General features: G+C 35.3%; 1 long non-coding RNA gene across 1 annotated transcript in view; it reads left to right on the top strand.

The window, feature by feature from the left end:
- Positions 1–27,319, top strand: part of LOC135304952 (uncharacterized) — a 119,607-nt gene that overhangs the window by 56,729 nt on the left and 35,559 nt on the right. The window contains exons 3-4 of the long non-coding RNA XR_010366204.1: positions 8,483–8,593; positions 13,403–13,468. This is a non-coding gene — a long non-coding RNA (uncharacterized LOC135304952). The remainder of the gene's footprint in view (positions 1–8,482; positions 8,594–13,402; positions 13,469–27,319) is intronic.

Below are 27,319 nucleotides of genomic sequence, written 5' to 3'. Positions count from 1 at the left end.
CATCACTTTTTTTCTGCCTGTCCTCTCCTCCCTCATTAAAAAGTGATTGACTTCTGAGTCATTTAGTTCAAACCAAAATGAACCTTTGTTCTTTTTTGATTTTATTGGTTTTGCTTGATGTTACTCTTTCAACAGAGAGGTGAATTATCTTGACAGAGTTTAGTTAAGCTTAATAATATTCCTGAAATTGTGATGGCTGTGGTGCTGGGTACAAATCTTGTTCTATATTTCAACAAATTTCCAATTTTGTGCTCTAAATAATTTGGCAACTTCTTGCTATGGACCAAAACCAACATTTTAACACAGTAGGTAAGATGATGCTGTTTCAACACAGGCACTAATTTAGTCAAGCTCAGCTTGATATTCAAAATTTCACTTGGAAACTGTAATGCAAAGTTGTACTTGTTTTCCAACAAAGAGTGAAATTAGTCACAGCAGTAGTTCTGCTCTTTGAGACATGTATGCATATCTTGTCAAGAAAGATGATAATTTTTTGGCATTTCACCATCTTTTCAATATCATTCCATTGTTTTGAAAGTCCTCAAGGAGACGAGATTTTTTTCCATTGTAAAATGTACCTGCTAACTTCAGTGTTCTGAGCAATTTATTTGATTTCTTTTAATATCAGAGTTAACTATGTCTGCTACTGTTAGCATATTTGATCTGTGTTAATGCATGTCTGGCTGTTTTTAGTGAGCATTAAGACTATATACCAGAAACTGCATCTCCTCATGGACTTTCTCATTTTATACAACTATATGCATACATGCATGTGTATTACTACTGTGGATCATCACAGCTAGAGTGCAACAATGTGGTAAGTAATGAACAGATTTTCATAAAATCTGGAGATAAAGTGACTGTGATAAACACCTGACTTTTTAAATACATTCTGTACCATAATTAAATGTAAATAGCAAATATTATGAAATGTATTTTTATATTAGCTGATAAACACATGATAAATGAATATAAAATATTTGTGTCACCAGTTTGAGTATCTGGTTAGTACTCAAATCACTGTTAAGATAAAAGGATTTCTTAGGGTTGGTACTGAATCGACCTATATTCTTAAAAAAAAACTTACATAAAGGTATATTGAAAACACATATCGTATGACTAATGTACTTGAATAATTCAATCTTCCTAATAAGTATTTGTATAACTACTTTGGCAAACAGCTCAAAAATAAGAATGTTCTTTTTATTTCAGCCTAGCTCTTCAAGATTTTGCTTACTTATTTTTATAAACAAAATATATCCTGAGAGACAAGGTGCACAGAAAACATCTTTCATCACGCCCACTGAAATTGGAGGAGTTTGGGACCAAATACAGAAGCTAGTGGAGAGATGCATTTCTAGCTAAGGCTGCAAAGAAGTGGTTTTGCCCCTAATCCAATATGGAACTGCTTGGCTCAGTCATCTTCCTGCAAATAAATCACACCCCTTTGGTCAGAAAACACCCTTATCGCAGGGCTGAATTCTATATTTGAAACAAAGGGATCTTAAGAAAGGCACTGTTTGAGACTCATTAGATATCAAAAACTGCCTGGTGAACTTCAAGAACTCACTTCTAAGAAATTATATTTTAAATCAGTAAAGACAGAAATCTGTGCTGAAGCAGGTGAAAAAAATGTCTTAAGTATTGTATCACTGAAGTTCTATTACAGAATTAGGAGACTTTAAAGACGGTAGGGATCTATTCCCTTTTAAAAACTTTTACTTTTAAACTGCAGTCTTAATTTCTTTGCATTTGAATTACCCAGTCCTACATAACTGAAAATTATGTAGAACTTTAATTTCTCCTCTTGAGAAAGTGAAAAGGAAGCTTTTATCAAATACTAACTAGGGAAGAATTTTAAGGAAGCTATAATTTAAAATTTTGAGTAACAATATATTACAGTAAGTAGTGTTTAAGACTTCGAAAAGATTTTAGGAAAATAGTTTCATTGTGCATTCTTAGACACAAGAACTTACACTTGAGAATGTTACATCTATGTAGGTATTTCTATGATCAACACTAAAATTGTAATTTTGTTAAAATAAAGAAGTTCTAAGATAATGCATCAGTATTGGTACTTGCAAACTTGTTCAGTTTTGGCAGTTTTAGTATCTGAATCTGATTTTAAAATTGCATTTGAAACTTCTAATAACATAAGGAGAGTAACCTATATTATGAAATTTCTACATATCACCAGATATTTTAATTATTGCATTGCTTATATATAAAGATCTAAGATTAGTAATGAGTATTCTGGATTTCATATAGTTAGAAATGGCTATTTTATGTCAGGACTTTCTCTACTGATAGTAGACAGCTGAGTAGAGTTTCTTGGAAGAATGCAAATTTTGATTAATAAAATAGTGTTGTGTGGTCAGTAAGATAATATTACATTATTAATAATATGTAGGTGTAGGCTCTGTCTCCAATTGCATTTAGAACATTGGCTTTCTCTTAATTGTCAATTAAATTGTAATGGAAATAGAAAATACCACAAAATCACAGAAATTGCTGAGTTGGAAGGAACACAGCAGGATCATCAAGTCTCACTCTGGCTCTGCACAAGACACCCCAAGGTGCCTGAGAGCATGAAATACTTTTTGAACTCTGTCAGGCTAGTGTTGTGACCACTTCCTTGGGAAGCCTGTTTCAGTGCTAGAAGTAAAGTGGAACTGGTTCTTTAAGGGGATGAGAGTAGTTGAGTATTGCTCTAGTTTTACGCATAAAATTTGAATGTAAGCCCAAGACATGTTGGCTTATCCTAATTATACAATTATAGGACCCTTAGAGCTTAAAGCCCAACTTACTAAAGAGTACTTGACCCCCTGAGGTGCTTATTCCTCCCTGCAATCCTGCAAAAACTGGTCATATATCTGGTGCAGGCAGATGTGCGCTCACTCTGCCCCTATCATAAGCTCATTGTAGACTAACTGTGTTAGCAAAGCAGAGAGCCCGAGTTAATACATTCTGCCTATTCAGCTTCTGGTTCATTTCAGAGCGGATTGACATTTAGTTAAGTATGGGCAAAGGGAGCCTGCACCTTTCTCCAACATAATGCTGATGTATCCTGTAGCAAGCACTTAACAACCTCTAAGAAGTGGCTCCGAAAATTACAGTGTGTGAACCATTAGCACTGAAGTTGCTTAAAGCAGTCAGTGTATATTTTATGAGCAATAGAAACCCTCCTGTTATAGTGCCTAGCCCAGAGCTAGCTGGAATTGCTCCTGATGCTGCTGGTATGGGAATCCTTACCTCAGAGTGTGGGAGTCTTTTCAGCAGTCATTTTGAGCTGCATGTGATACCTTTCTTCTGAAGACACACCATGTGTTCAAGCGCAGTGATGTTCCTTATTGTAGCTTAAAGTGTTGAAATAAACATCTAAGCCTTTATGACAGTTCAGTCAGCAAGAGATTTTGTGGTTTGTTTTTCTTTTGAAGTGGATGCCCAGAAGAGGACAAATATGATAATAAAAAACTAATATATAATTCTATGTTAAGTTGCCTTAAGTTGCATTATTGAAATGTAGAGCTGATAAATGCTTGATTTGACATAGAACTGGGTTAATCACAATAGAAATTTCATTGAAGAAAATTGAAAAAAAGCAGTTTAAAATATCTCTCCCCTTTGTTTGGGTTTTTTCCTCCTAACAATTATTTTAGTAACTTTAAAATCAAGAATAGCCGAATATTTAGTGATTGGACAGAGGTAATAGTTTTAAACATAAAAGAGAGTAGATTAAGATTGTTAGGAAGAAATTCTTCACTATCATGGTTTGAGACACTGGAAGATGTTGCCTGCAGAAGTTGTGATATCCAATCAAGGAAGAGTTCAAGGCCAGGTTAGATGGAGTTCTGAACCACATGATCTCATGGAAGGCATCCCTGCCTATGGCAGGTGGTTTGGAACTTTATGGCAGTTTGGACATAAAGTTGGTTTGGAGGCTTATGTATTTTAAGATCCTTTCTAACCCAAACCATTCCATGATTCCATGACAAATTAAAACTATACAAGTTTTCATACCATAATACAGTATGAATGTCATAAATACACACAATAATTAGTTTTGTAGTTTGGTTAAAACATAACTTGAGGTTGTTTTTGTACAGATTAAACATGCTGCTGCTCTCTTTTTCACGCTGTCGTGGCAGTTAAAGTGAGATGTTACTAAAAACTTAATGCAGGGCAAAAAAATGCATAGGTAAGTTGTGTCTGAAATACCAGGTTACTGTGAATTAGGCTTACAGAACAAGTTTGTTTTGTGTGGCTTGATATAATGCTTAACTTCTCCCCTGCAGCCAGCGCTGGTGAGGCCATGCTTTCAATGCTGTGTTCAGTTCTGGGCCCCTTGCTACAATAAAGGGTGAGGTGCTGGGGTGTGTCCAGAGAAGGGCAGCAGGTGAAGGGTTTGGAGCACAAGTTTATGGGAAGCAGCTGAGAGACCTGGGGCAGTTTAGCCTGGAGAAAAGGAGGCTCAGAGGGAAATTTATTGCTCTCCACATGTACCTAGCCATGTGGGGGGTGGTGTTTTCTCCTAAGTAGCAAGTGATAGGAGAGGAGGAAATGGTCTCAAGTTGCACCAGAGGAAGCTTAGGCTGGATATTAGGAAAGATTTATTCATGAAAAGCATTGGAACAAGTGGGTCAGGGAAGTGGTTGTATCACCCTCCCTGGAGATGCTTAGAAGTGTATAGATGTGGCACCTGGGGACATGGTGTAGTGGTGGGCTTGGTATTACTGGCTTAATGGCTGGATTCAATCTTAAAGGTTTTTTCCAGCCTAAATGATTCTATGATTCTAATAGCATTCTAACAGGTTTCTACTCCTGTATCTCCACTGAAGGGTCACCTGTAAAGCAGGCAAAATGGAAAAAAAATATCTCAGCATATATAAAAGTTGATTCAAATATTAATTTTATACATGGAAAATGCTATATATATATGCACTCAGATAAGTGCCATAATACCTTGCAGTTGCTATGGTAACTAGAGAGCAGCTGAGGTTTGCTTTTTCTATATTTAGAAAAAATATCTAAAATGTCTCAACCAGCTAAAACCCAATATTGCTAAGAAAATTTTACTTAGAAACGACTTATCAATTATTCAATAAATGCCTTTAATTGATGTTTCTGAGGCATGTCTATATGGGGGCACATCTGAGTAAACATCCTGACCTGACCAACAGCAAATGTAAGCTGTGTAGCCCATGAGAGGGACCATGTATTCAGGTATAGTTTCAGGCTACCTTGGGTTTCTAGATTACAGTCAGCTTGTCAAGTCTGTCCAAGGCACAAACTAAAAGTATGTTTATTTGTGACTTCACCTGGCCAGACAAAATGTTTCCGTTTCAGCTGGACTTCTAAATTGTAAAATGGTTGGTTGCCTAGGTTGTTGAGGATTGCAGATGTCCAAAATGCAGCCTTCATTCAGCACCATCTGCTGCAGACAGCGATACAGAGCACACTGGAGAGGTTACAGGTCTGTGAAGCTGTGGGAATGAGAGAAACCCCTAAAAATGGTGAAAAATGACAGCCAGACAGTTTATCCTCTTATTAATGCTAATTGATCTGGAGTTTAGCAGGGAAAGGCTGCATGTTAGTGGCATTTTACTCCTCACAACTAAAATGCAGAAAACACCCATATTAATGAGAATTCTGATTTTAAGTCAGGTGTGAAGTAGAAATCATTTTATGGCAGCACCAGTTGAAAAGCTCTCCTGCACTCTCTAAAAATCTGGTTGCCTACTTTTTCAAAGGCTACTTCGTTGGAAACGTTTGTTAAGTATTTTGGGTACTGGGGCACTGAAAGACATACATTGACTGAGCACTGATCATGCAACATCTCTTAGCTGTGGATAAACACTTTCCTAAAATTAAAAATCTTGTAGGAACTGCCTTTAAAAATGATATCACTGAGTGGTTATATTAGATGCTTAGTTTGTAGATTCAGTTAAACTTATCAGTACATAAAGACCAAGCTGAGTAAAATCAGGTTCCTCCCTTAAATTACTTTAGGTCTCCAGCTGAAAGCCTGCATAGTAGAAGATGCAGCTACAGCTACTTATTGGTACTTGTGCCTATCACCAAGGAGTTTTGAAAAAAAGATGGGTTGAGGTTGAAAAGAAACAACAGAAAATAAGCAAAGTGACTGCTTAAATTATAGTTAATACTGGTACCCTTAAAATTCTCTGAAAAGTTTTCATCTAAAGTATAATGACCAAATTTATCAATCTGTTGGTCCACTGTGCTGACCCAGTTGAGTTTTGAGTTTTGTGAGCAGTGCTGTGGTGAAATGCACAGATCTCTATCTTTTTTTCCTTTCTACATTTCAGACCCATGCATGCTTTGTATATGACAATAAGGTTGAGTGGATGCATACGAATTTGAAAATAATAATAGCTTAATGTCCTGTGTTTTACTTGATTTATAGTCTCTCTTAATCAAGAGCATTTTACAGCCTGTGTCTCCAGGCTTTAAATATAGACAGCTACTGAGTGCATGATGTGAATATAGAGGGCAAGAAATTTCATTTTGAGAAAGGGGAAGGTGATTGGTTTTGCTTTACATGAATTCTGTGTACATTTTAAATGCAGTTTTGTTCCAATACAATCTGCTTTTTTTTTCCTAGAAGAACAGATAAGAAGAATATTTGATTATCTATTCATCTATTGTTCTGTTCCTGAGTTAATATGTGTCATCTGCTGACTGTTATCTGACAAGTATTCTGCATCAAAGTGCATGAAATGACAGTATGATGTTCATATTCCTTAGTATAAGCCTTCATGCTTCTATACAGGATAACTGATCAATAAAAATACTGTGCTTCAACTATAAAAACTAGAATAGGCCAGGGTATGAATCTTAAAAAAAAAAAAAAAAAGGTGCAATACTCTAGTATCTTATAAAATCATTCTAAGCCATTGTGTGCAAATGGTAGTGTCATCTACAACCCATTGTGTGCATGGGAAATAATATCAAACTAAATTTCTGAATCTAATCAAAGCTGACATTTCTTAACTTATTTTATGGAAGGCTAACTTAAAATTATATTTGGTTTTTTACTTCCTCCAGTCTCTACTAGCATTCTCTGTTTCATAGGGTTACCTAGGAAACTGACTGGGATAGTTTTCATGATCAGGAAGGAATAGATTTGGAAAGTACAGCCGCATTCCCTCCATAGCTGCTGAACTTGCCTTTCCCCACACAGATATTTTTTTAAATGGAAGTATTTCTCCACCTGCTGGCTCCAAGGAAGATATCACAGCCTTCCAAGCAGAGAACTACGTACAGGCAGTGGAATACCTGCATAATAAAAGCCCGTTTAGGGGATTGACAACATTTCTACGCTGATGCTCCGAAACTGCTGCATTTGTAGTAAGAAGTTTTGGAGTAGGTTAGTCTATTTTTAGCTCATTCACTCAAGGGTACTGGATGCAAACCAAAAGATAACATTGCCCCACATATCTTTATTATAAGTGAGACAATTCTGTGAAGGTAGCCTGTGCTTTTCAATCTCAAACAAATTATTCAGGACCAAATCTCAGGCTTTTCCAGTGCCTTAGTGGAAAGGCACTACTAGTCTACGTGTAGACATCATGTATGGACACTCAATTGTACAAAATGCAGAAATATTTATAGCTAGTAAGGCAACATCCATTATCTGGTAGGGAGGATTACAGCAAGTGATGCTTTCAGGTATATTCTGAAAAGAGCAAAGCCTACAACACTAGACCAGAGACATGAAAATTATTTATGTATCTAGAAGCTGCAAGTAGAAGATGAGACAATGAAAGTGCCTGTTATACAGACTTTCTGTGTCTCTGTGCAGCTTTTTGTTTTTGTTGTTTGTTGGGTGGGGTTTTTTTGTTTTGCTTTCTAGGGGGCTTCTTTGTTGCAGTATTTTTTATTTTCTGGCTCAACATTTTGAGATTGAGCACATGTTATCTCAAGGCATTGGTATGTATTCACTACAGTAGTTGGTGCCCTTCACATCATACCAGGTAGTCTTTTATGATGCAGTCCGTTGGGGTGAAGTTATTTGGTTCAGAAATAATGTTTCACACAAAAATGCAAGAAACATCTCAGTAAATGAGACTTCCTATGGAAGTTGATGGAACTGTGTTCATCTTGTTTAGTAACACATTGACCTTGTGGCTTCTTCAGCCTGTCCTTTTGCTGATCTCCAGTTTGCAACATGTGAAAAAAATACCTGCTTAAAAGCCCAATATCCTGCAAAATGCTGCACATGGTGCAGCAGAATAAAACTACCGAATGCCTGTTTGTAAACCCTGCACTGTACAGGTGATGAATAACACCTCATTTTCCTCTTAGCACTTAATTTCTTGATTTACTTAAATTACCTTAAGCCTCCTGCTACTGAAAAGATTAACTTTCCTGCATATTGCGGGACTGATGTTTGTGTGACAGTCAAAATCCTACTTGAGCTAAACTTGATTGGTTTGGTGTATTTCTCTTTGTTTGCTTTCAGCATATCTTTGGTCTGGATGGCTGCATACCTGCATGAGTGGAAGAGCTGGAGGAGGATGGAAAACACAGAGTGCCCAGGGAAGAAGATAGAACATCTCCTCCAGCAACTCAGGTTTAGACTGGCTTTTGAAAATACATTCTTTGGGCAGATATTTGTGTTTAATAGAGTACATGTACATGCAAGCATAATTTTTGGAATCAGTTGTCTACTACTTGGAGAAAAAAGATTTTAAAAGGGTTTTTTTTACAGAGTGCTACTCTTTATACAAGCTCATTTTCCTCACTGATTGTCCCCTTCAGGAGAACCATAGTGGACAGTAGCGCCTCCAGACATGTGTGTATGAAAATGATGCAAGCATAAATCTTTCAGGTGAATGCCAGTGTTCCTTTTCTACAGAGATAGGCAGCTATCTCATTCTCACATCTGGAATAAGGAATCATTATGCCTCGCAGTAACTGATCCCAGATGATCTTATTAACTAGGACAGTGTGTGGTTTTTGCTCAGAATATAGAACTCCTTTCTTCAAAAAATAGGAGGAAAAAAGTAGAGGAAGTATTCTTTTGTTATCTGTATTGTCTCTGGAATTTTTAAGTTGTCTCTGTGCCCATATTTAATTAGTTTCTGCAAGCCTGAGGTCAAATGAGGTGCAGTGCTGGCACATGAAAATAAACATAGGAGGTCAATTAAAATCATTAAGTCACTATCAAGCTCATCTGGAAAAATGGAAAGAATTTTCTTTTCCTTTAGCAAAGACTTTTGGGAAGCAACAATATGCTGAAGGGTTCACATTCCCAGCACTAGCAAAAGTATAGTGCTCTGAGTAAAGATTGTTTCATGACAAAACACATTATATGTTAGTAGAAAGATAAATGGCAAAAAGTCTTGCAAGCACCTTTTTTTTCTTAGCTTAGGTTTTCTATTTTTACTTGCTCATTAAAATCTCTCTCTTTATATACCTCTTTAGGATATTGGTTTATCCTCTGACATTTTCTCTAAACCACTTAATCTATTTTTGTCCAGGTGGAAGCTTCTGGTTGTCCTAAAGCACATCTGCTCATAGCCTTCTTAAATGCATGTGAAGATGCCAATAAGCCCACTAAGTGTGTCTTACCTCTTTCTGAGTGTTAGATAGTGACAATGACAGCTGTTTCTGTGGTGATATTTCCAGCATACAGCAGATATCCATACTCACCTCAAAACAGATATTTTGTGCTTCAAATTTGAAAAAAAATAGGAGGTTTTTCTGATTTATCTGTATGGGCTGGACTTTGCTGCTTCCAAATTACTTTTTTCATTCTCTGAAAAAGTGGTGTTGATTTAACGGGACTGAATTTCCTTTCCTTGTCTGTATCTCTGCCTTGGTCAGTGTATCTGCAGTTTCTCTAGATACATAGTAGAAATTCAAAGACAATGTTAATTCATAAACCAGATTATCTTCACAAAAATAAGTTCATGTAATCTTTTTTAGGTGGGACTAATTAGGGGGAGGTGGGCAGGGGTGTCAGTAAAGACCTAGAAGAAAAAGAAGTGGCATCGAATTGACCCTGGCTGGATATCAGGTGCCTGCCAAAGCTGCTGGGCAGGGGAAAGAAAGGAAAACAAAATGTCCGTGGGGCGAGATAAGGGCAGGTAGGGATCACTCACCGATCACCGGCATGGGTGAATCTGAGTTGACTCAGGGAAATAAGTTTAATTTATTGTCAGTCAAATCAGAGCAGGGTAAGGAGAAACAATAAGTAAATCTTTAAACACCTTTCCCCCATTGCTCCCTCCTTCACAGGGATTGAGTTCTTTATCTCCTCTCATCAGAGGCTCAGGGGACATGGAATTATGGCTGTGGCCACTTCATCACACATTGTCTCTGATGCTTCTTTCTCATCAGGGAGAGGACTTGCCACACTCTTCCCATACTCCCCAGAGGGGTCATGACATATTTTTGACGTAGGAAAACTAAAATCTGAATAAAATACTGTAGTAAATCCTTTCTGCAGCAAAATCAATATTTTGGGGTTTGGTGTTTTATTAATTTATTAGTCTAGAAAATATTTTGGCTTTTTAAAAATCCATCCTTGCAGTACAGTTTTCTTCTATTTTTAAATCTACATATCTCATATAATTTTTTCAGTTACTAGTTCACATAATTTCTTACTAATTTAATGGATTTTTAAGAATTTTAAAAACGAACATGGGATTGTATTTGCAGCACTCCGAAAAAAAAACCCTCATGAGCAGTTGCAGTTCTTTGAAATAAATACTCCTTTCTCAATTCTTGGTGTCCTATAACACCTCTTCTAGCGCTGAACTGAGTCTCTTTTCCTTTTACTTGAAGATGAATGTAACTCCATCTGTTGAATAATTATTTTGGTGAGCATCTTTGAATAGCAAAATAAAGCTGATCAGAATACTTCTCATGTTACAAGACTGATGAGAAGAGGACTAGGGGATATAACATAAAATGCCTGCATCAGTCTAAAGCCTGGAAAGTTTTTAATTGATTTAATGTGGTGAGTAAATAGTTTTGTGTGAGTACCACAGGCTTGGAGACCTTTTTTTTTTTTTTTTTGGCATTTCTCACCTGAGATATTTTCCAGGTTTCAATCTGTTTGTTCTCCTCATCTAGAAAGGTGAGCACTGAGCTGTACAAGTTATACCATAGCCTAAAACCTGCTCAACATAGAGATTAGGTGTTGCTGGAGAGCTGTTTTCTGTAGGTCACTATGTAGTCATTCTTTCTTGGATTTTGAGGAAAACTTGCTTTTCTGGGAGAGATATAAAACAACCCAACAAAAAAATCAACCAATGAACAAATAAACCAAACCAAATCAAAACCCAAAACCTCAAAACCACACAAAAGCAAGAAATATAAAGCTGTATGTTTTTTACAAGATCTTACAATAGTCAATGCTACATTTCTTCTAAGAAGTGTCATAAAAGCAGTGCTAAGACCTATTTTGGATCCTAATATTGATTTAATTTTTGTCTGTAAAAATAACACTGCAGGCAATGTGATCAAAATGACCAACTATATACTGCTAAAAGAAGTTCGCAAACTTTTTATGACTGCTGTAGTTGTAGGGTTTAATTACAGGAAGATAACTAATGTGTGACCTTAAAGAGAAGACATATGAAGATATGCGCAACCATTTCCAAAATTTTGTCTTTACTTAGACCTTTATACGTCTGGCTTTGGAAGAAAGTGCAAAGAAACTTAGTTTTATTTGAATCTTGGTTTGGGTTAGACAATGTGACTGACCCCATTTTACAGTAGGCTACAAAATCAGTATGCATCCAACAAAATTTTGTATAATCAGAACAGTATCTGAAGTAAATTTTAAAAAAAGAGTTCTTGGTAGAAAATTTATAAAAATATATTAATTTTTTATTATCCATTTACAGTTTGATTTGGAGCCCTTTGAATTTAAACATGCTAATTGTAAACCAGTATCAGGATGGAAAAGATAATTTGAAAATATTTATTAAAAAAAGTGAATATTAATTTATAGTTATTTTGATATACAAGCACATACCTCATTAATTTTAATCAGAGGACAGAATGAAAACTAGGTGCATCTGACATACTGAAAAAACAACCCAAAGAGTTCTTTCAACATAGTAATCTGAAATGAAAGCTTTAAACTAAGCAGAATTCACTGCTGATAAGTTAAATAATTGGAATTAGGTCCCAGAACGGTATTCTTCATAGGCTGGAATAGGATAATCACATAGATATAGCTTGCTATTCAGGAACTTGGAAAGAAACTTTTGAAGGCAATAATGCTGTTCTACTGAACTAAAACAAAACCAAAACAAAAAAAAAATCTGTCTGTTCAAATGCTTTGGGACATACTTGGAAAAAAGAAAATAGTACTTTTGATACTTTGATACTGTCTATAAAGAAAGATGGAACAATTCTATCCATAATGGACAGACTTATTATTTTAATTTATCTGATGGCAAAAAGAGGCAATAGTTATTTTTCTTCAACATAATACTGCAGACACCTGATAACTCTATAGATAGAACAAGAGGTTTTCTAAAATCAGATTTACATGTTTACACGTGAAAATGGAATATTAAATGTATGTTTCTCAATAATTCCATGATCTGCTGAAATAATGAGTTTGAAAAATCATGTTAAGGGGTATAGAAATAAGATTTCTGAAAAAGTGAGGCAGAAAATTTTGGAAGAATTCAGAGAAACTGGCAGAATCTGTTAAAAGTTTAGCCTTTCCCTGTACTATCAGAATTAGAAGATGCTTTGATACTTAACCTAGAGATGAAAATATTGGACCTTGTAGGTCCAAATTGTCAATGCCATTTAGATCAGGTTAAAGCAGGCAAGGAAGACTCACTGCTGTCTTATATTATATGATTAGTCTGTAGGCTACATGTAATTTCTTGTTGCCATGAGCAGTTCAAAAGAGAAAATCCAAAATTCCGTAATCTGTTTTATGATAATAAAGGGCTTAAATTCTGCTGTTATCAAAATTCTGATCTTTTGAAGATGAGAGTATCAGAGTTTAATTTAAGCAGTGCAAAGCAGATCTTTCAAAAAGATCTTAACATCAGCATTTCCTTTTTTAAGTGGGCAAATTAAATATAGAAAACATGTATAATTCAGATGCAAAGGAAAAACACATAAGTAGGAAAATACCCCTAGAAGCAACAATTGGTGCTATGTATAGTTGCTTTCTACAGATCTTTTTTTAGCATGATAGTTTTGTGTGGTTATATGCCTATATCCACACTTGCATTGAATAAATATGCCTTAAAGACCTGTCCAGTCATGAAGGGAAGCTGTATGTATTGAGCTTCATCTTCTTAGTGTTATGTAATTACTGTTGTGAGGAGAGAAATTATTTCTTTATCTAACAGTACTTTGCCCTTTTATTTCTTCATTTCTTCCTTTTGCCACATAGAAGAGAAAGGTTAAAAGCTGACTGACTTTATATGGAACAGAATCACAGACTCCGAGAATTAACAAGGTTGGAACATATTCATTTGTTTTGTGCGGTTATCCATCTAGATTGTGAAACATCTGTATAGAATTCCTAATATGAACCTTATCCTAAAAATTCTCAAATGGTAATACTTAACCACCTTGGTTTCCTTTGAAAAAACCCAGGAGGTAGAAATAATGAATTGAATAGATTTATTAACAAAAATCCATAGTGAAAGCTCTTAGCCAGTCACTTTCTGGGTTTCAGCCTGTCTGTTCCTGGGCAGCTGAGGGAGTATTTATGAAGGCAACAGATAATTTCATAGCTCACAAAAGAAAGTCACAAAAGCTAACAAACTTACATCTCTCCAGTGTCTTCATCAGTATATGCAATGCTAGGAAACCTGCCTAAACATTTTGGATGATGTCCTTCATTTTAGGGTAATCAGTTTGAGATTCTAAATACTTAATTGCCAATGGCTGAATGCTCAGAGTTGCAATATAAGAATCTATTCAAACTGCGTTTGGAATGTATGATCTCTAAACAAAATGGGTACACGGAATTATTAGAAGCTCTTACAGTTCTATCTTCAAACTCAGATTAGAGTGCTTCCTCACTTAGAAGGTGTTGCAAAGATATACATCATCTGGCAAATCTTCAAATGCTATAATGATGGGCCAGTGAGAAGCCCCAGGGAAATCAACAATTCAGCAAGTCTTTCTTCAAAGTGGAATCAAACGGTGCATAATAAATAAGACTTAGGAATGACACTGAGAAAGAGAATAAACTATATAAAAGCTGCCCATTTAATGAGAAAGGTCCCTCTTGGGAACAAGAGGAAGTGGTAGTTCTCTGGCAGATGTGTGCAAAAATATCATTAGAGTGAGTTGTGCACAAAAAATGAAATCACCAATGATTTAATACAGTATTTTATGTGTTAACAAAGCATTTTGAGGCAAGCAGTCTGGATCATGGGGTGACTGCCAGCTCTAGCTGACAGCACCTTGTATGGAAGAAAATAGCATCCATGAGTGGATGTTATCTATTTTGCCAGATGTTATAAAACTTACTGAACCCTAATTTTTTATATAGCTGGAGCTTTCTGCCTATCTCCTTCCCATGTTACTTTCTTCATCATTATTCCATTGTAATTTTTCAGAGACTCTTTTTTCCTCTTATGCTGCTCTTCTGGTCCCTGTATGCAGCAAATCCTGTTTCCACTTAATGATGCCCCTTTTATTCTGTCAGCCTTTCCTCTAGCATTCAGCTGTCTCCTAGTCTGACTCTGTTATATTTACTTGCTTCTCCTCAGTACTTAACACCCATTTGGTGTTAAGCACTAGGCCAAATTTCCCCTACCACTTCTTGAGGTCTTTTTCCCCTGTATCTTTTTCTTTCTGCTTTGTTGTTCTTATAAATCTCCCAAGTCTATTTAATAATTTCTCAGTATTGTTCAAGAATCTATTTATTTTCCAAAAAAGAAACCGAGTTCTGTTTTCTTTCCAATTTTCCTCAACATTTTCATTGCCTCTGCTATCCAATGCCTGCTACTCTGGGATCTTGGTAATCCCTTTATCCACCCTGCAAAGAATGAGAATGTCTCTTTAGAGCCAAGATCTGGGCCACCTGAAGACCTGCAATCACTGGAAAAAATCTGCAAGCTTAAGTCTGAAACTTATCAGTAAGCATATTCCTTTAAATAAGGCTGGGGGGAGTTAATTTTTCAAAATATTATGATTTTATTATGCTTGGGCCAGTTTTTTGTTCATCACATAGCTTTACCTGTTATATGTCCATCTTTCAGATTCAGGTTTCAATCCCTGCTTAACAGTGTGGGAACATCTGAGCTTTCCAGGGAGACACTAAGGTTTTAATGCGGTCTTACTGGTGTTTTAATAAACCAGAAAGTAAAGGCATTCTCCATTGCATACATTGCCACAGGTCTGAAATATTTCACTTGTATTTAAAAAGGCAACTAGGAGTGCATATTTACAAGTATAATCACAAATGAAAGAAAATATTCCAGTGAACCAAGGGTTGATGAAAAAAGAAGGATTTTAATATACTTTTTTCCCCTATATTTCTCATTATGCTAAGGAACCCTCATATGTATATTCATATGTTTATTCCTTGTGAAAAATCTCAGGTGCCTCTCTGAAGTTCTAGTTGCACTGTAATATTGAATTACCTGATCAATTTCTATGATGAAAAGACTGGCTTTGTAGACAAGAGAAAAGGAAGGAACACTGTCTACCTGAACTTCATGTGACTTTTTTTCCCCATAAGTTTTGTATAACTCTTGTTTCCAGAACATTTTCAGCCCAGAGGAAACACTCCTGAGAAGACTTCAATGAATATTAAATTAAGATCTGGGCATAAGGAAAATTCTTGGTTTGATCATAAATATTTGCTATTGAAGGTTCTCATATAACTACTATTTCTTTGCAAATAAGTTACTGTTACTGTTACTGTATTGATTTAAATAAGTTCAAATTACATTATACATAAGGCTATTCTTAAGCATAAAGCAACAGATGATGCTGTAATTTTATAATTACCCCTTCTTAGGGAGAAAATTTTTGATGAGAAGCTGAGCAGTTTTCTCCGATGAAGGATTTAATAGCACAGAAAACATGCTGGTAAACTTGAAATTTACTTTAACTAAGGCAAGTTCCATGAAGCAACTGAATAAGCTGATGCCATAAGAAGGTTACCCCTATTTCCACCTTGGTCTTACATTCCTTCTCTCTCCTTGTTCCTGGCTGGGTATGCCAGCCCATTCGTTTTAGAAGTAATGGATATTTGGAAACACAATAAAGTAGACCCAGGCTCTCACAGAGAAGGAAAATTAGGACAAATTGTCTCATTTTGAACTATCTGGCTGCATGGGTCCTAGTACTAGCATAAGGAAGAAAAGGGATGGGAAGCACCTCTGGCTTAAATTAACCAGTTGTGGAACTGTAAGTTTAAGAAAATTAAAGCAATATGATAACTTCTAAGAATAGCAGTGCTAAATAATGTTAGCAAAGTAAGTGCTGAGCAAGAATTATTTTTCAAAATATTTACTTTTCCTACAAATACAGATAAATACAAGTACAGATACCTGGAACATTTGGCAATTTTTCTCTCTTTTTGTTTTTGCCTTTGATACAGCACCTCCTTTTGAAGTTTTTTTTTTCCAAAATTAAGTAGAAGATATTTTTAAAATTCCCTTCCCCATGGAGTTTAGTTGTTTGGGTTTGGGTTTTTCCGGTTGTTTCCTTGTTTTGTTTGGTTGGTTTTTGTTGGGCTTTTTTTTTTTTTTTTTTTTTTTGCCTGATAGGGGCAAGAAATTATTTGCACAGTTGTATCTTACATGTCTGGCTAAATGCCAATCATAAGACTCATCTAAGAGGGTTATGTTATATCTTCAGCAATTGTTTTTGTATTATTTTATAGTCTGAAAGTTTGAGAACAGTCTCTGTTTAGGACAGGATATTTGACTTAGTGTGGTGACTGTGATCTGGAAATTCAAGCAAAAGTTCATATACGGACAATCCAGGTAAAACAGCATTAATTGAGGTAAAACAGCAATAATTAAGACACCTTTACCAGAATTTTAAAGGTTACTATAGAAACTAGATACCTAATTGTTTTCAGTTTGAAACAGTACTCTTAAAGTTCAGTGCAGCAGGATTTATCAGTGAGCTGATGTTGAGCTTTTCATTCACCCTAAGATTTATACCAAGCTTTGTACATACTTATACAAAATAACTAAAAGTAACTCATATAATTTGCAAAGTTTTTATTTGAATAAATATTGTATTATCATACTTTTTTGGTGGTATTTATACTTTAAATGCTGAAAATAGAGGATCTGTAGGCTGAATATGTAGTTCTAAATTAAATAGTGACCAGGAGCATCCTGTATCACCAAACTGTTAGAACAGTAGCTTGTGTGCCTGTGTCCTGTCCCTCAGGTCATTCATGGGTGCAGTCTACAAGCTAGAGAGATCGTTTTAAGGAATCACTCCCAGCTGGAAGTTAATATGTGAATTTGTTTCAAAGCATAAGTTTAATATTAGGTATCCAGGCTGTTCAGTGGCAGCTGGCCTCGGGACGGGAGAATGAACTCAGGCATATTTAGTCTCCTAAACCGAGCACAGTCAACATGGCACACCATGCTAAAAGTGAATTACTGTTTGATACATAATTTCCTATGTCTGAATTTGATGTGTATATTATTTAATAATGTGATTTCTGTGGATTCTCAAGTCCATGTATATTCTAAATTTCTCCAGCAATGAAGTTTAGTAATTTTTGAAATTGAACATTCTTCAGGAGCTCTTTGCATATTTCCACTTGGGTTACATAACACCTCTGAAGATACACAATATCTGAGACTAGCCGTTTCCTAGGATGAAAAAAATTGAGTGAATCCAGCCACATCTTATTTTCTGTTTGGCTGGACAAAGTGTAAAAAATCAGATTGCAAATGATATATTCAATATTTTCACATTTTTTGCACTGTAATTTCTTTTATCTGGAAATAAATGTCTCATTTTTTAATCTACTGCCTTTTTCAATAGCATTATACAGTCACCATTCCTGAAAGATTGCTGAAGCAGAAGTCTAAGCTGACTTAGGTTTACACTGCAGAGGGCACATATAGTTTAAACAGTGGTGTGTAGGTGCTTTTGCTCATGTGTAGTCTTAGTGGTCGTACACCCTGAGCACTGAACATATTTTTCAGCAGTGATTTGTTGCTTGTTGGCCACAGCACTCGGCTGCTGCAGCAGTTGCCTGTTCACTGCTGCTCCCTGAGATAATGGGCAGCCCCAGCTGGAAGGAGCCTACTCCCACAGTGCTGAGTGATCCATCATTCCTCCAGCCAGAGTGCTCCCACTCATATCGCACTGATTGCTAATCCTGAGATCTGAAGGCTTTGAGTTTTAATCTTTTATTTTTTTTTAATGTACAAGGTCATGTCTTCCTTCAAACACCAAGGAGCCCTCAAAAATTTTGTAAGCCTGAATATTTAGGGAATTACAAAGGCCTCGGGCATGATTTTTGTTAAAGCTGAGATTTAATTCCTCAAATCTATTTATTATTTGTGTCATGACTCTGCAAAAATATTGTGAATATATAGTAGTTAAAGAATTCTTGAGTTATTCACTTTATTTAGACTGTTCATTGTTGTGCTATATTATTCTTGATAATCTATTGCTCTTAAAGTAGACGTAAGCAAATTTTTTGTTTTTTCTACATGGGGAAAGAAATATAGAGGGAAGCCTATGTGTTCAAACATAGGTGTAAAGTTACATCTCTAAATAGTGTTTTAACCAAGTCAATACTTATTATATTTGAATTTTGAAATTATTTTTTTATCTTCAAATGTGAACGTGTATCTGTTATAAATCCTCTAGATAGAACTGTCATCAAATATTATACTACTAAGGCTTGTGAAGTTTTTCTACACAATGCTGTGGGTAATGTTTTAGACTCTTTAACCTAATTATATTGTTTCTGTCATTTTACAATAGCACAACAACCTGCAGGCTGTTTTCCCTTTTGGGGCTTTATCATCAAAAATGTCACGTTGCATACCTGATAAAAGCACAGAGCTCTGTGTAGTTTTTTTGCTTACAAAGTTGTCTTGAGGAGGGTCATAAGAGCCTAACATAGTTGAGAATATGAGGTGTTGACAGACAGCAAAACAGACAAAGGGATTCAGAAAGGGACTGCTGCCACTGGTTCACCAAATGTCTCACTGAAACAAGTAGAAGTAACAGATAAATGCAAATATGTAGTTTTAAGACCCCAGAGGATGACTATATAAACATATTTTAAATTCTGGTTGGCCATATAATAAATTATTAATCAGTCACTCAATTTTCCCACAATAGAAATTACTTATACTGTAACATTTCTCCTTACAAGAATATATTTTTTAATTGTCTTGTGCAGAAAGTTCTGTATTTTTTGAACCTCACAAAAGTTGATGAGATGCTTTCATACAGAATTCATATTCTGCCTTCAATAAATCTGCGCCCTAAACCACTCATTTGCTGTGTTTATATAATAAGTTGGGACAAACAACTTGTTCTAATTCACAGATCTCTCAAGATTCAGTAATTTCACTCGTGCCTCATGTTAGTAACAGAGATAAGTGACTTCAGGGAGTGAAATAAAAAAATAAAGAAAAATCCAGGAAACATAGATGTGATGACACTATACTCATGGAATGACAACTTTGGAGGACCTGACATTTCAGAAAAATCTGATCCAGTGAGCTTTGGTAAACAAGCAGATAATCTTCTACCCTCAAAAGTCTCCTTTTGATACAGATGGCCTTAAGTGTGTTAAAAGGTTAAATATTATGAATGAAATGATCAAAACAGAATTATACAGGTAATTTTTAAGACTGACTTGGTTTAAAACCAGCTGGCAACTAAGCCCCATGGAGCTGCTTGCTCACTCTTCTGGATGGGATGGAGGAGAGAAATGGAGAAGTGATAAAGCTCATGGCTTGAGATAAAGAAAGATTAATAGGGAAAGTAAAAGCTATACATGCAAGCAACAGGTCTAATTTTAAATGTTTTGTAATAGGAAAATGATGTTGCATAATCTTGTCCTATGAGACGTCTGAGACAAATTAGACAAGCTCCAAATTTTGAATGAGATAAGCTCATGATAATATATGCCTCTGAGATACATGGCTTACCTTACTCCTGAAGCTCAGATTGAATATATGTAGGAAACACTCTGTGAGTTTCCCATGTGATACATATTTCATGCTATTGAGTTCTGCAAGCTTTAGAATTTTATTGGATTCTTGGAAAAAACCAAACCAAAACAAAAGCAGGATGTTTAATTATGCTTCTTGCAGGGATACTCTTACAATTGAATGAAGAAATATGTAAACTGTCAGTGTAAGAATAACACCATAACTGGTTTAAATCTAAAAAAATACTTTTGTAGTTGGCTTATACACTTTGAGAGACACATTTGCATCTTTTTTTTTTTTTCATGTGAATACCATGCCATGTTTTTTGGATTTAGTTCAACTCCATAATTCTTTTTCCTTTTCACGCCTGTTAACATTTTATATAAATTTCTTGTTGGCATCACTTGTTCTAAAACATTGCAAACAGTCCCCATTGTTGACATCCAGGCCCTTCTTTCTGGCAATAAGAAATATAAATATGAACACTCTTTTACACAAAAGACTGTTTAGCTTTTGAAAGGAAGTGTCTACCAGTTCTCCCTTAGCATTTGACAGTAGGTGCATCTCTCTTCAGGCCATGGAAACTTTCTGTGAATGGAGAATCTGGAGAAACTAGAAGTCTTTCTTCAGAAAAGTTTGCTTTTTTTTCTGGTCAAGTCACTTTGATGTGGTACTTTGCCTTACCTAAATGGATCATATTCTCTTGTGGTTTGGTTACTTCCATTTGTTTATTTGGTTTGGTTTGGTTTTTTTAAACATAGTGTGTTATACTATATCATAGTCCACTCAAGGAGGTGCCATCGTGGCATTCATTCCATCCTGGCTCATAATCTGAACGAAATTTTTAAAATACTTTTTGCTGTTGATCATCTAGGTGGGTTACCCTGTCACAAAAGGAAATTATATTTGATAGCAGTAAATACTATTACTGTCCATTTAAGGGAAGAACATAGGTGTAGGATTGTGCCCCTGGGGGGTACATTCCTACATATAGATAATACTTACAATTATTATAACGAGATATTTTTTATTCAAAAAATAGAGGAGGTCAGTTTTAAAACCATTCTATTTTGGCAAGGTGTTAAACTCAAGAATGACAAAAGTTAAGACATTCAATCTATCAGTGTTTATAACAGCTCTCAGAATACCTGAGCAATGTCCAGATTTTAGGAAAGACAGGTATTGACGTGCTTACATATAAATTATTACTGCTTTTAACAGGTTAACTAGTAAAGTAGGTATTGATTCTAGCCAAAACTCCTTATGAATTGGATGAGTAAAATCTCCTGTTGATCTTCATACGTCAAGGGTCCACCCAGCTATTCGAAACCACATTTTCAGAAAGTTCTGCCTCCAAACAAGATCTGAAGGCCTGGAAGTAATCTGATCCATCTCCTAGTTTACAAAGGTAAATTAAGACAGATTTAACATGCTCTTCTTCGCATGCATTCCCATTTTACAGAAACTAAACAAAATCGGTCGAGAGAAAAAATGAAAGTTAGGAAAGGTGATTTAAATTAGTAGGAAGAAAGTGACAAAATTTAAAAGACACAATATTCTATAAAGTCATTAAAGTTAATAAGAATAGAACTATTCTATCTAGGGTTTAGTTATACATAGAAAATGTTGTGACTTACAGTATGAATAGCTAAGAGAAAACAGTGGCATCATCACTAAAAGTCTGTGCAACAGACGGTGTAAAGCCAACTAAATCCAAAGCAAAAAAAAGTCAATCTTACTTCTATAAAATTTTTTGTTTGTTTCTTGAATGTTGTGGACTTCTAGCCACATTTTGAGAGCTTGTTCTCATCTGTAGGAGAGAGACAAACACAGCCAAATATGTTAATTAGCTGTTATACCACATGTGAAGGAATAAAAGCCAAACCATAAAAGAGACCTTTAGTCAGCAAAAGTTTTATGAGTTCAACAGTTAAAGGGTCAAATATAAAACTTAATTAAATTATCTGAACATGGTTTTGAAGGGCCACAGTACTACCTCTTGCTTTGAGAAAGGTCATAAGAGACTCAAGAATGCCTTGGTGAGACTTCTTGAATAATGAGTTTTGGCTTGCCCTGTGATTTGTTTCAGGTATGGTCTGCACTGTAACATAACAGATGACCTTTTTACAAAAAAACTCTACAAAAATGCTAACTGAGGATGACATGAGGAAAGAAAATTTTTAAAGAGTTAAGCATGAATAAAAGCTTGAATAAGTATGCTTTTTATTAATAGATCTTATTTCCTACACATCTGCTATAATTTGATCCCCGGATGCACAGACTCTAGTTGCTACCTGCTAATCTCTTGTGGTTAACTTGGTCTGTATGGGCAAAGAGCAATCAAGCATCCACCATCCACATTTGTGTAGCAGATTAAAAAGAAAAACAAAAGAGGATTTTCTTTCCTCAGGGAAAAAAAAAAAAGGAAAAAAAAAGTAAGTTTGACGTTTTCTTTGAATTTCCCAAAGATGTTGGATAGAGAAAGAAATCATCTTTGGATTATGGGCTTATTGATTATGCCTCTGTAAAGCTGAGTAAATATTTTTATTACATAGTATTAGATTTCAAGCTGTAAAAAAGAATTACATAAGATTTGTACTAGACTTTCCAAGGGATGCAAACTATATAAATCAATAGCAAATACTTTATTCTGTAATTGTAAATGGCAGTACTAAATATAAAACTTGTAAATCTAAGGTGGAGTAGAGTGTAAGAAATAGTTTTGCTGATTTTCCTTAGTTGCTACAGTATTACAATTCACAACTAGACAAAATAGTTACATAAACTGCTTAACCTTTCAGTACTACTGAAACCCACTATTTTTTCTTTCCTATGATAATTTCTTTTTGAAATTTAGGAATGCTAATTAGGTTTTTTTCTTTGATGGAAACTAAGATATTGTAAGAGAGCGTATTTCAGTCTTTTATCCATATTCATCATTTTATCTTTAGGCTAAGAGCAATTAGATATTAGACATTAATTTTAGAAGCTTTTATGTTCTGAAGAAAGTTTTCCATGGCAAATGTAAATGAAAAATTTATTTTGTGGGCTATGTTGACATATTTGTATATCTATGATAATGAGGGTTTTTTCCTGATTTTTTCAGAATTCAATGTGATATAAGTGATGCCATAGTTGAAGACTACTCTCTAGAACAGACCAAAATCACAGTAGTGTTTGCTAACATACGCTGTAACCTCACATGATTGGCACTGTAACTTTGTGAAAACTTCTACATGGTGGTCATTCCACAAGCAATTGCAAGTAGTTTTGTTAGTTGAGTGTTGATCATTTGATCAGAAATTAGCTAGCACTATCTATTCAGTATTCCATCTTGCACTAGAGAAGACATTTATGCTATCATAAAGCAATGTAATTCTGAAAATCATTCTACTGTGATATGAAAATATGGGTGAACCTTATTCAATCCCATAAAGGGAAGTATTTTTATGACTGAGACATATTTAGTTGCCAAAATCCACTCAATTTCTAAAGCATTTTAGTAAAAAAAGGAGACACTATAGTGTGTTTTAAAAATTTAATAAAGTGAAAGGTGCATGTACCTGTGAAGATTTTTTTTTCCATGTAATTTCTTCATACATGAGCCATGGTCCCTAATCATGACAATTTTTAGACTTAAGACTGACATTCAGAGATAATGTACATACAACTGACAAAAATTTTTTTGCTAAACAGAACGAAATGCATAATGAGAAGTCTAGAAGACAAAGAAAACAAAGATGGGAAAGCACTGGGTTTGGAAAAGATGCAAGAAAATAGATATAAAATCATACATTCTCTCAAAAATTTACATTGTTCTTTAAGAATTCAACCATTAATCCAGCACTGCCAAGACTACCACTGAACAATGTCCGTAAGCGCCACGTCTACACAACTTTTAAATACCTGCTGGAATGGTGACTTCACCCCTTCCCTGGGCTGCCTTTTTCAGTACTTGATAGCCCTTCCAGTGAAAAATGTTTTCCTAATATCAAATATAAACTTCCCCTGATTCAACTTGATCCTGTTTCTTCTGTCTTATTGTTGAACATCTGGAAGGAAGGATCAACACCCAGCTGGCTACAGCCTCCTTTAAAGTGGTTGTACAGAGCAATAATGTCTCCCCTCAGCCTTCTTTTCTTCAGGCTAAACAACCCCAACTCCTTCATCCACTCCTCATAAGACTTATGTTTTAAACTCCAGGTCCTTTTCCACTGGACCACTTTCCAGACATTTTTTCCAAAGTGTTTAAGGGCTGCCTGAAGTTGTTGTGACCCAGCCTTGTTGAACCTCATACAAATGGCCTTAGCCCATCAATCCAACCTATTCAGAGGCTTCCTACACTCCAGCAGATCAACATTCCAGCCCTGCTTGGTGTCATCTGCAAACTGACTGAAGGTGCACTTTATCCACTTATCCAAATCATTGACAAAGATACTTAACAGGGCTGGCCCCAGTGCTTAGCCCTGGGGAACACCACTTGTGGCTGGCCACCAACTGGATGTAACTCCATACCCCACCACTCTCTAGGCTCCATCATCCAGGCAGATTTTTTTACCCAGTCAACAGTAAGAAATGCAGAATTCTGTGGGAAAATAAGTCAAAGTCTTTACCTGATATCCACAGTATATGTATTAGATGACCCCACTCCTTATTTGTCAGAGAATCTAAAAATGTCATTTTGTGATCATTGATGAAAAAGTGAAAAGTTGGTCAGTAAACAGAAAGCATTAGAATGTTTATATATTAAAAAATAGTAATTGTTAACAGTGTCATCCAGTGGCTATGTGAATAAACAGCAAGGGCAAAGAGACTCATGCAGGAGGGGAGTGTTCTAGTAAGAAAGATTTTCCTGGTTCTATCTAAGTATATTTGAAGAGTGGGAATCTAGGCTAAAACCAAATTCTTGGCTCTCTGAGCTGACAATAACAGAAGTGGTCACTCTGTTCTACTTGAAACTGAGGGAGAACAGGCTTTAGCATAGAGTGGGCTAGTTTAGCTGTTTTCTCACAAACCAATGAAACAGGTAAAACAGCTCTGTTTTGTAATGTATCGATGTGCCTCTTCTGCGTTCTAATACTTGTATGGCTATTTGATCCAGAACTTCTGGAGAAAGATTACATCCACTTTCCTGTCAGTGAGGCATAACCAGACAGCATTCTGAAAATCTGTCCATTAGGTGAAAAAGCATCTAATATTGTAAAAGGAAAGAATTAGTGGCAGAGGAGGGAAGAATGAACTAGTTAGTCAGCAACAAGAAGGTGGCTATTTTAGGGAGCAGAACTACAGGGTCAACTTCACATTTTGAATCAATGAGTAACAGCCATTAGCTACACATTTTTTCTGAGGAATAAAAGTGGAGCTGATTGAAAGTGCATATGACAGAATTCTAGAATTATTTTTAAGCTTTTTTAGCAAGGTATTAAGGTTATTTAAAAGTAAACTTTGTTTAAACAAAAGCCCAAAAGGAGACCAAAAAAAATCTTCTCCCCCAAATTATTTTTCTGACAATGGTCAGTAAATTAAAGGGACAACAAGTGCAAAAAAAAAAGTCATTCAACTATTGTAATTATTTTGCTTTTTTCCTATATTGGCATTTCAATCTGTAATGCACATCATTTATTACTATATCTTAAACTATATCTTTTACAATATTAAAACTATACATCTTCATCACTATAATCTTAAAACAATTTTTTCTTAATTAAACTGGTCATCTGTGAGTAACTAGAGGATTTCTAATCCAAATAAGTTTAGAGAGTATTTGTGTCTATGTGTGTGAAATTATCTATACATCATATTTATGCTGTGTTGTAAAACAAGAAAACCTCAACCAAGTAATGTATTAAAAAGCCTCTTCATAATATTTTTTATTTAAAAAAAGATATAATTTCTCTACAGGTTTAATTTGCTGCTTTTGAACCTTTTCATAGAAACTTTAAAATATTTCTCTTAATTGAGATGCCTATGAATACAAGCAACCGTGGGGTGTATAAATAAATTGGATTTGTTGTCCAGGAAACTAAACTGCAAGATGCAGGTGGGCTTCAAATGCTTTTAAAATTCTGGTGGAAATATAAATGTCCAGCTCAAAAGTTGGTTCTGCAGGCAATGCTGAACAATTTTGCTTATTGTTCTGCAGACTATTTCTGCTAGTTATGTCATTTGCTATTTTTTCTTAGAAAAGTCATATGAAGTCTAACTTCTCAGGCAGAATATAATTATTCACACATAAAATATCTTTTCCTGAAGAAATTATCCATAGCTTTATTTTTGTGTAAAGTTATTCCATAATTGCTTGCTTTTGTTTATAAATTCCAAAATATTTATGGCAACTTAAGTCTGGAGGGTTGCCTAGTGAATTCCTTGTAATATATTTCTGGAATATGTTATTTGCTAGAAAAGGCTTTTTCTGCAAAACTGCTGGGATGGGTGGGTGAGCAACCAAACCATAAACTTACGAGAAAACCCAAAAAAATTGTTTGAAATTTACCAAATTGATATAAGAAAAACTTCCATTGCCATATCCTGCAGCTAGCCTTCTAATTCCCCAAAGATGTGCTAGCTTTCTGAGTCTTTCAGTCATTCCCAGCTAGCAGAACTGAGAAAAGTCTTTTCTTTGCTAGAAGTGGTGTAGTGCTAACTCTTGGACACCACAGAATTGTAAATCCTTTCTAATATCTCATTGTGACATAGCTAACACTTCTGATGTCATAGATTAACCGTAGACCACCAGCAGTTCTCCTATTTTTCATCTGAATCCTAAACCACACTTTTTCTAGCATTACTTGAAAGTGTTTTAAAAAATGTATAAATGCCCGAAGGTTGCTGTTAAAAAAAAAAAAAAAAAAAAACCAACAAAAAACCAACAACAACACAACAACAAAAAACAACCTGGAAATAGTCATTGTGATGATTATTATCAAAACCTGAATACATTAAAAATTTTGACTTGAGGAAATTGAAATATGTTCTTTTTGAAACAAGACCATCAATGGTAGGACCAAAAGTAGAATATTGATATAAGGAGATGAGGGCAAAGTATGTACAGCAATCATGCTGAAGTCCTCATTAGTTGTAAAGCAAGGTTTGTCAATAAAAGCTCTGCACCTGATGATTCATCTGTCTGCATCATAATGAATTAGTGCGCCACAGGATTTCTGGGAGAAAATTCCATTCATTATTTCTCC

Source organism: Passer domesticus, chromosome 1, assembly GCF_036417665.1.
Source record: "Passer domesticus isolate bPasDom1 chromosome 1, bPasDom1.hap1, whole genome shotgun sequence".
NCBI classification, from domain to species: Eukaryota; Metazoa; Chordata; class Aves; order Passeriformes; family Passeridae; genus Passer; species Passer domesticus.
Note: the sequence above shows the minus strand (reverse complement) of the source record. Positions and strands in the feature narration are given on the sequence as shown.